Source organism: Anas platyrhynchos, chromosome 4, assembly GCF_047663525.1.
Source record: "Anas platyrhynchos isolate ZD024472 breed Pekin duck chromosome 4, IASCAAS_PekinDuck_T2T, whole genome shotgun sequence".
In the NCBI taxonomy this organism is placed as follows: Eukaryota; Metazoa; Chordata; class Aves; order Anseriformes; family Anatidae; genus Anas; species Anas platyrhynchos.
This window is the reverse complement of record NC_092590.1, coordinates 344194-353585: the sequence shown is the minus strand read 5'-3', so window position 1 is coordinate 353585 and position 9392 is coordinate 344194.

The window sequence follows — 9392 nt, the reverse complement described above, 5'->3', positions numbered from 1 at the left end:
TGCTGAGGTCACAATGCTGAGGTCACAATGCAGAGGTCCTATTGCTGAGGTCCTATTGCTGAGGTCCTATTGCTGAGGTCCTATTGCTGAGGTCACAATGCTGAGGTGCTATTGCTGACGTCAAAATGCTGAGGTCACAATGCTGATGTCCTATTGCTGAGGTCACAATGCAGAGGTCCTATTGCTGAGGTACTATTGCTGAGGTCCTATTGCTGAGGTCACAATGCTGAGGTCACAATGCTGAGGTCACAATGCTGAGGTCCTATTGCTGAGGTCACAATGCTGAGGTCACAATGCTGAGGTCCTTTTGCTGTGGTCCTTTTGCTGTGGTCCTATTTCTGAGGTCCTATTGCTGAGGTCACAATGCTGAGATCACAATGCTGAGGTCACAATGCTGAGGTCCTATTGCTGAGGTCCTATTGCTGAGGTCCTATTGCTGAAGTCACAATGCTGAGGTCACAATGCTGATGTCCTATTGCTGAGGTCACAATGCAGAGGTCCTATTACTGAGGTCCTATTGCTGAGGTCCTATTGCTGAAGTCACAATGCTGAGGTCCTATTGCTGATGTCCTATAGCTGAGATCCTATTGCTGAGGTCACAATGCTGATTTCACAATACTGAGGTCCTATTGCTGAGGTTACAATGCTGAGGTCACAATGCTGACGACCTATTGCTGAGGTCCTATTTCTGAGGTCCTATTGCTGAGATGGTCTTTCTGAGGTCCTATTTCTGAGGTCCTATTGCTGAGGTCACAATGCTGAGGTCCTATTGCTGAGGTCCTATTGCTGAGGTCCTATTGCTGTGGTCCTATTGCTGATGTGACAATGCTGAGGTCCTATTGCTGAGGTCACAATGCTGAGGTCCTATTGCTGAGGTCACAATGTTGAGGTCCTTTTGCTCAGGTCCTATTGCTGAGGTCATATTGCTGAGGATACAATGCTGAAGTCCTATTGCTGAGGTCCTATTGCTGAGGTCACTATGCTGAGGTCCTATTGCTGAGGTCCTATTGCTGAGGTCACAATGCACAGGTCACAATTCTGAAGTCCTATTGCTGTGGTCCTATTGCTGATGTCCTGTTGCTGAGGTCCTATTGCTGAGGTCACAATGCTGAGGTCACAATTCTGAGGTCCTATTGCTGAGGTCCTATTGCTGAGGACACAATGCTGAGGTCCTATTGCTGAGGTCCTATTACTGAGGTCACAATGCTGAGGTCACAATGCTGAGGTCCTATTGCTGAGGTCACAATGCTGAGGTCCTTTTGCTGTGGTCCTATTTCTGAGGTCCTATTGCTGAGGTCATAATGCTGAGGTCACAATGCTGAGGTCACAATGCTGAGGTCCTATTGCTGAGGTCACAATGCTGAGGTCACAATGCTGAGGTCACAATGCTGATGTCCTATTGCTGAGGTCACAATGCAGAGGTCCTATTACTGAGGTCCTATTGCTGAGGTCCTATTGCTGAAGTCACAATGCTGAGGTCATATTGCTGATGTCCTATAGCTGAGATCCTATTGCTGAGGTCACAATGCTGATTTCACAATACTGAGGTCCTATTGCTGAGGTCACAATGCTGAGGTCACAATGCTGACGTCCTATTGCTGAGGTCCTATTTCTGAGGTCCTATTGCTGAGATGGTCTTGCTGAGGTCCTATTTCTGAGGTCCTATTGCTGAGGTCCTATTGCTGAGGTCTTATTGCTGAGGTCCTATTGCTGTGGTCCTATTGCTGATGTGACAATGCTGAGGTCCTATTGCTGAGGTCACAATGCTGAGGTCCTATTGCTGAGGTCACAATGTTGAGGTCCTTTTGCTCAGGTCCTATTGCTGAGGTCATATTGCTGAGGTTACAATGCTGAAGTCCTATTGCTGAGGTCCTATTGCTGAGGTCACTATGCTGAGGTCCTATTGCTGAGGTCCTATTGCTGAGGTCACAATGCACAGGTCACAATTCTGAAGTCCTATTGCTGTGGTCCTATTGCTGATGTCCTGTTGCTGAGGTCCTATTGCTGAGGTCACAATGCTGAGGTCACAATTCTGAGGTCCTATTGCTGAGGTCCTATTGCTGAGGACACAATGCTGAGGTCCTATTGCTGAGGTCCTATTACTGAGGTCACAATGCTGAGGTCACAATGCTGAGGTCCTATTGCTGAGGTCACAATGCTGAGGTCCTTTTGCTGTGGTCCTATTTCTGAGGTCCTATTGCTGAGGTCATAATGCTGAGGTCACAATGCTGAGGTCACAATGCTGAGGTCCTATTGCTGAGGTCACAATGCTGAGGTCACAATGCTGAGGTCCTATTGCTGAGGTCACAATGCTGAGGTTTTATTGCTGAGGTCACAATGCTGAGGTGCTATTGCTGAGTTCAAAATGCTAAGGTCACAATGCTGATGTCCTGTTGCTGAGGTCACAATGCAGAGGTCCTATTGCTGAGGTCCTATTGCTGAGGTCCTATTGCTGAGGTCACAATGCTGAGGTCACAATGCTGAGGTCCTATTGCTGAGGTCACAATGCTGAGGTCCTTTTGCTCTGGTACTATTTCTGAGGTCCTATTGCTGAGGTCACCATGCTGAGGTCACAATGCTGAGGTCCTATTGCTGAGGTCTTATTGCTGAGGTCACAATGCTGAGGTCACAATGCTGAGGTCACCATGCTGAGGTCCTATTGCTGAGGTCCTATTGCTGAGGTCCTATTGCTGAGGTCACAATGCTGAGGTGCTATTTCTGACGTCAAAATGCTGAGGACACAATGCTGATGTCCTATTGCTGAGGTCACAATGCAGAGGTCCTATTGCTGAGGTCCTATTGCTGAGGTCCTATTGCTGAGGACACAATGCTGAGGTCCTATTGCTGAGGTCCTATTGCTGAGGTCACAATGCTGAGGTCACAATGCTGAGGTCCTATTGCTGAGGTCACAATGCTGAGGTCCTTTTGCTCTGGTCCTATTTCTGAGGTCCTATTGCTGAGGTCACCATGCTGAGGTCACAATGCTGAGGTCCTATTGCTGAGGTCTTATTGCTGAGGTCACAATGCTGAGGTCACAATGCTGAGGTCCTATTGCTGAGGTAACAATGCTGATGTCACAATGCTGAGGTCCTATTTCTGAGGTCCTATTACTGAGGTCCTATTGCTGAGGTAACAGTGCTGAGGTCCTATTGCTGAGGTCACAATGCTGAGGTCCTATTGCTGAGGTCTTATTGCTGAGGTCCTATTGATGAGGTACTATTTATGAGGTCACAATGCTGAGGTCCTACTGCTGAGGTCCTATTGCTGAGGTCACAATGCTATGGTCCTGTTGCTGAGGCACTATTGCTGAGGTCCTATTGCTGAGGTCACAATGCTGAGGTCCTATTGTTGATGTCCTATTGCTCAGGTCACAATGCTGTGGTCCTATTGCTGTGGTCCTATTGCTGAGGTCCTATTGCTGAGGTCACAATGCTGAGGTCCTATTGCTGAGGTCCTTTTGCTGAGGTCCTATTGCTGAGGTCCTATTACTGAGGTCACAATGCTGAGGTCCTATTGCTGAGGTCACAATGCTGAGGTCACATTTCTGAGGTCCTATTGCTGATGTCATATTGCTGAGGTCCTATTGCTGAGGTCACAATGCTGAGGTCACAATTCTGAGGTCCTATTGCTGAGGTCCTATTGCTGAGGACACAATGCTGAGGTCCTATTGCTGAGGTCCTATTACTGAGGTCACAATGCTGAGGTCACAATGCTGAGGTCCTATTGCTGAGGTCACAATGCTGAGGTCCTTTTGCTGTGGTCCTATTTCTGAGGTCCTATTGCTGAGGTCATAATGCTGAGGTCACAATGCTGAGGTCACAATGCTGAGGTCCTATTGCTGAGGTCACAATGCTGAGGTCACAATGCTGAGGTCCTATTGCTGAGGTCCTATTGCTGAAGTCACAATGCTGAGGTCACAATGCTGATGTCCTATTGCTGAGGTCACAATGCAGAGGTCCTATTACTGAGGTCCTATTGCTGAGGTCCTATTGCTGAAGTCACAATGCTGAGGTCCTATTGCTGATGTCCTATAGCTGAGATCCTATTGCTGAGGTCACAATGCTGATTTCACAATACTGAGGTCCTATTGCTGAGGTCACAATGCTGAGGTCACAATGCTGATGTCCTATTGCTGAGGTCCTATTTCTGAGGTCCTATTGCTGAGATGGTCTTGCTGAGGTCCTATTTCTGAGGTCACAATGCTGATGTCCTATTGCTGAGGTCACAATGCAGAGGTCCTATTACTGAGGTCCTATTGCTGAGGTCCTATTGCTGAAGTCACAATGCTGAGGTCCTATTGCTGATGTCCTATAGCTGAGATCCTATTGCTGAGGTCACAATGCTGATTTCACAATACTGAGGTCCTATTGCTGAGGTCACAATGCTGAGGTCACAATGCTGACGTCCTATTGCTGAGGTCCTATTTCTGAGGTCCTATTGCTGATATGGTCTTGCTGAGGTCCTATTTCTGAGGTCCTATTGCTGAGGTCACAATGCTGAGGTCCTATTGCTGAGGTCCTATTGCTGAGGTCCTATTGCTGTGGTCCTATTGCTGATGTGACAATGCTGAGGTCCTATTGCTGAGGTCACAATGCTGAGGTCCTATTGCTGAGGTCACAATGTTGAGGTCCTTTTGCTCAGGTCCTATTGCTGAGGTCATATTGCTGAGGTTACAATGCTGAAGTCCTATTGCTGAGGTCCTATTGCTGAGGTCACTATGCTGAGGTCCTATTGCTGAGGTCCTATTGCTGAGGTCACAATGCACAGGTCACAATTCTGAAGTCCTATTGCTGTGGTCCTATTGCTGATGTCCTGTTGCTGAGGTCCTATTGCTGAGGTCACAATGCTGAGGTCACAATTCTGAGGTCCTATTGCTGAGGTCCTATTGCTGAGGACACAATGCTGAGGTCCTATTGCTGAGGTCCTATTACTGAGGTCACAATGCTGAGGTCACAATGCTGAGGTCCTATTGCTGAGGTCACAATGCTGAGGTCCTTTTGCTGTGGTCCTATTTCTGAGGTCCTATTGCTGAGGTCATAATGCTGAGGTCACAATGCTGAGGTCACAATGCTGAGGTCCTATTGCTGAGGTCACAATGCTGAGGTCACAATGCTGAGGTCCTATTGCTGAGGTCCTATTGCTGAGGTCCTATTGCTGAAGTCACAATGCTGAGGTCACAATGCTGATGTCCTATTGCTGAGGTCACAATTCTGATGTCCTATTGCTGAGGTCACAATGCAGAGGTCCTATTACTGAGGTCCTATTGCTGAGGTCCTATTGCTGAAGTCACAATGCTGAGGTCCTATTGCTGATGTCCTATAGCTGAGGTCGTATTGCTGAGGTCCTATTGCTGAGGTCACAATGCTGAGGTCCTATTTCTGAGGTCCTATTGCTGAGGTCCTATGGCTGTGGTCCTATTGCGGAGGTCATAATGCTGAGGTCCTATTGCTGAGGCCCTATTGCTGAGGTCCTATTGCTGAGGTCACAATGCTGAATTCCTATTGCTGAGGTCCTATTGCTGAGGCCCTATTGCTGAGGTCCTATTGCTGAAGTCACACTGCTGAGGTCCTATTGCTGAGGTCACAATTCTGAGGTCCTATTGCTGAGGTCCTATTGCTGAGGTCCTATTACTGAGGTCCTATTGCTGAGGTCCTATTGCTGAGGTTCTATTGCCGTGGTCCTATTGCTGAGGTCACAATGCTGAGGTCCTATTGCTGAGGTCCTATTGCTGAGGTCCTATTGCTGAGGACACAATGCTGAGGTCCTATTGCTGAGGTCCTACTGCTGAGGTCACAATGCTGAGGTCACAATGCTGAGGTCACAATGCTGAGGTCACAATGCTGAGGTCCTATTGCTGAGGTCACAATGCTGAGGTCACAATGCTGAGGTCCTATTTCTGAGGTCCTGTTGCTGAGGTCATAATGCTGAGGTCACAATGCTGAGGTCACAATGCTGAGGTCCTACTGCTGAGGTCACAATGCTTAGGTTACAATGCTGAGGTCGTATTGCTGAGGTCCTATTGCTGAGGTCCTATTGCTGAGGTCACAATGCTGAGGTGCTATTGCTGAGTTCAAAATGCTGACGTCACAATGCTGATGTCCTATTGCTGAGGTCACAATGCAGAGGTCCTATTGCTGAGGTCACAATGCTGAGGTCCTATTGCTGACGTCACAATGCTGAGGTCCTTTTGCTGTGGTCCTATTTCCGAGGTCCTATTGCTGAGGTCACAATGCTGAGGTCACAATGCAGAGGTCCTATTGCTGAGGTCCTATTGCTGAGGTCCTATTGCTGAGGTCACAATGCTGAGGTGCTATTGCTGACGTCAAAATGCTGAGGTCACAATGCTGATGTCCTATTGCTGAGGTCACAATGCAGAGGTCCTATTGCTGAGGTACTATTGCTGAGGTCCTATTGCTGAGGTCACAATGCTGAGGTCACAATGCTGAGGTCACAATGCTGAGGTCCTATTGCTGAGGTCACAATGCTGAGGTCACAATGCTGAGGTCCTTTTGCTGTGGTCCTTTTGCTGTGGTCCTATTTCTGAGGTCCTATTGCTGAGGTCACAATGCTGAAATCACAATGCTGAGGTCACAATGCTGAGGTCCTATTGCTGAGGTCCTATTGCTGAGGTCCTATTGCTGAAGTCACAATGCTGAGGTCACAATGCTGATGTCCTATTGCTGAGGTCACAATGCTGATGTCCTATTGCTGAGGTCACAATGCAGAGGTCCTATTACTGAGGTCCTATTGCTGAGGTCCTATTGCTGAAGTCACAATGCTGAGGTCCTATTGCTGATGTCCTATAGCTGAGATCCTATTGCTGAGGTCACAATGCTGATTTCACAATACTGAGGTCCTATTGCTGAGGTCACAATGCTGAGGTCACAATGCTGACGTCCTATTGCTGAGGTCCTATTTCTGAGGTCCTATTGCTGAGATGGTCTTGCTGAGGTCCTATTTCTGAGGTCCTATTGCTGAGGTCACAATGCTGAGGTCCTATTGCTGAGGTCCTATTGCTGAGGTCCTATTGCTGTGGTCCTATTGCTGATGTGACAATGCTGAGGTCCTATTGCTGAGGTCACAATGCTGAGGTCCTATTGCTGAGGTCACAATGTTGAGGTCCTTTTGCTCAGGTCCTATTGCTGAGGTCATATTGCTGAGGTTACAATGCTGAAGTCCTATTGCTGAGGTCCTATTGCTGAGGTCACTATGCTGAGGTCCTATTGCTGAGGTCCTATTGCTGAGATCACAATGCACAGGTCACAATTCTGAAGTCCTATTGCTGTGGCCCTATTGCTGATGTCCTGTTGCTGAGGTCCTATTGCTGAGGTCACAATGCTGAGGTCACAATTCTGAGGTCCTATTGCTGAGGTCCTATTGCTGAGGACACAATGCTGAGGTCCTATTGCTGAGGTCCTATTACTGAGGTCACAATGCTGAGGTCACAATGCTGAGGTCCTATTGCTGAGGTCACAATGCTGAGGTCCTTTTGCTGTGGTCCTATTTCTGAGGTCCTATTGCTGAGGTCATAATGCTGAGGTCACAATGCTGAGGTCACAATGCTGAGGTCCTATTGCTGAGGTCACAATGCTGAGGTCACAATGCTGAGGTCCTATTGCTGAGGTCACAATGCTGAGGTCACAATGCTGACGTCACAATGCTGATGTCCTATTGCTGAGGTCACAATGCAGAGGTCCTATTACTGAGGTCCTATTGCTGAGGTCCTATTGCTGAAGTCACAATGCTGAGGTCCTATTGCTGATGTCCTATAGCTGAGATCCTATTGCTGAGGTCACAATGCTGATTTCACAATACTGAGGTCCTATTGCTGAGGTCCTATTTCTGAGGTCCTATTGCTGAGATGGTCTTGCTGAGGTCCTATTTCTGAGGTCCTATTTCTGAGGTCCTATTTCTGAGGTCCTATTGCTGAGGTCCTATTGCTGTGGTCCTATTGCTGATGTGACAATGCTGAGGTCCTATTGCTGAGGTCACAATGCTGAGGTCCTATTGCTGAGGTCACAATGTTGAGGTCCTTTTGCTCAGGTCCTATTGCTGAGGTCATATTGCTGAGGTTACAATGCTGAAGTCCTATTGCTGAGGTCCTATTGCTGAGGTCACTATGCTGAGGTCCTATTGCTGAGGTCCTATTGCTGAGGTCACAATGCACAGGTCACAATTCTGAAGTCCTATTGCTGTGGTCCTATTGCTGATGTCCTGTTGCTGAGGTCATATTGCTGAGGTCACAATGCTGAGGTCACAATTCTGAGGTCCTATTGCTGAGGTCCTATTGCTGAGGACACAATGCTGAGGTCCTATTGCTGAGGTCCTATTACTGAGGTCACAATGCTGAGGTCACAATGCTGAGGTCCTATTGCTGAGGTCACAATGCTGAGGTCCTTTTGCTGTGGTCCTATTTCTGAGGTCCTATTGCTGAGGTCATAATGCTGAGGTCACAATGCTGAGGTCACAATGCTGAGGTCCTATTGCTGAGGTCACAATGCTGAGGTCACAATGCTGAGGTCCTATTGCTGAGGTCACAATGCTGAGGTTTTATTGCTGAGGTCACAATGCTGAGGTGCTATTGCTGAGTTCAAAATGCTAAGGTCACAATGCTGATGTCCTGTTGCTGAGGTCACAATGCAGAGGTCCTTTTGCTGAGGTCCTATTGCTGAGGTCCTATTGCTGAGGTCACAATGCTGAGGTCACAATGCTGAGGTCCTATTGCTGAGGTCACAATGCTGAGGTCCTTATGCTCTGGTACTATTTCTGAGGTCCTATTGCTGAGGTCACCATGCTTAGGTCACAATGCTGAGGTCCTATTGCTGAGGTCTTATTGCTGAGGTCACAATGCTGAGGTCACAATGCTGAGGTCACAATGCTGAGGTCCTATTGCTGAGGTCCTATTGCTGAGGTCCTATTTCTGAGGTCACAATGCTGAGGTGCTATTTCTGACGTCAAAATGCTGAGGACACAATGCTGAGGTCACAATGCTGAGGTCACAATGCAGAGGTCCTATTGCTGAGGTCCTATTGCTGAGGTCCTATTGCTGAGGACACAATGCTGAGGTCCTATTGCTGAGGTCCTATTGCTGAGGTCACAATGCTGAGGTCACAATGCTGAGGTCCTATTGCTGAGGTCACAATGCTGAGGTCCTTTTGCTCTGGTCCTATTTCTGAGGTCCTATTGCTGAGGTCACAATGCTGAGGTCACAATGCTGAGGTCCTATTGCTGAGGTCTTATTGCTGAGGTCACAATGCTGAGGTCACAATGCTGAGGTCCTATTGCTGAGGTAACAATGCTGATGTCACAATGCTGAGGTCCTATTTCTGAGGTCCTATTACTGAGGTCCTATTGCTGAGGTAACAGTGCTGAGGTCCTATTGCTGAGGTCAC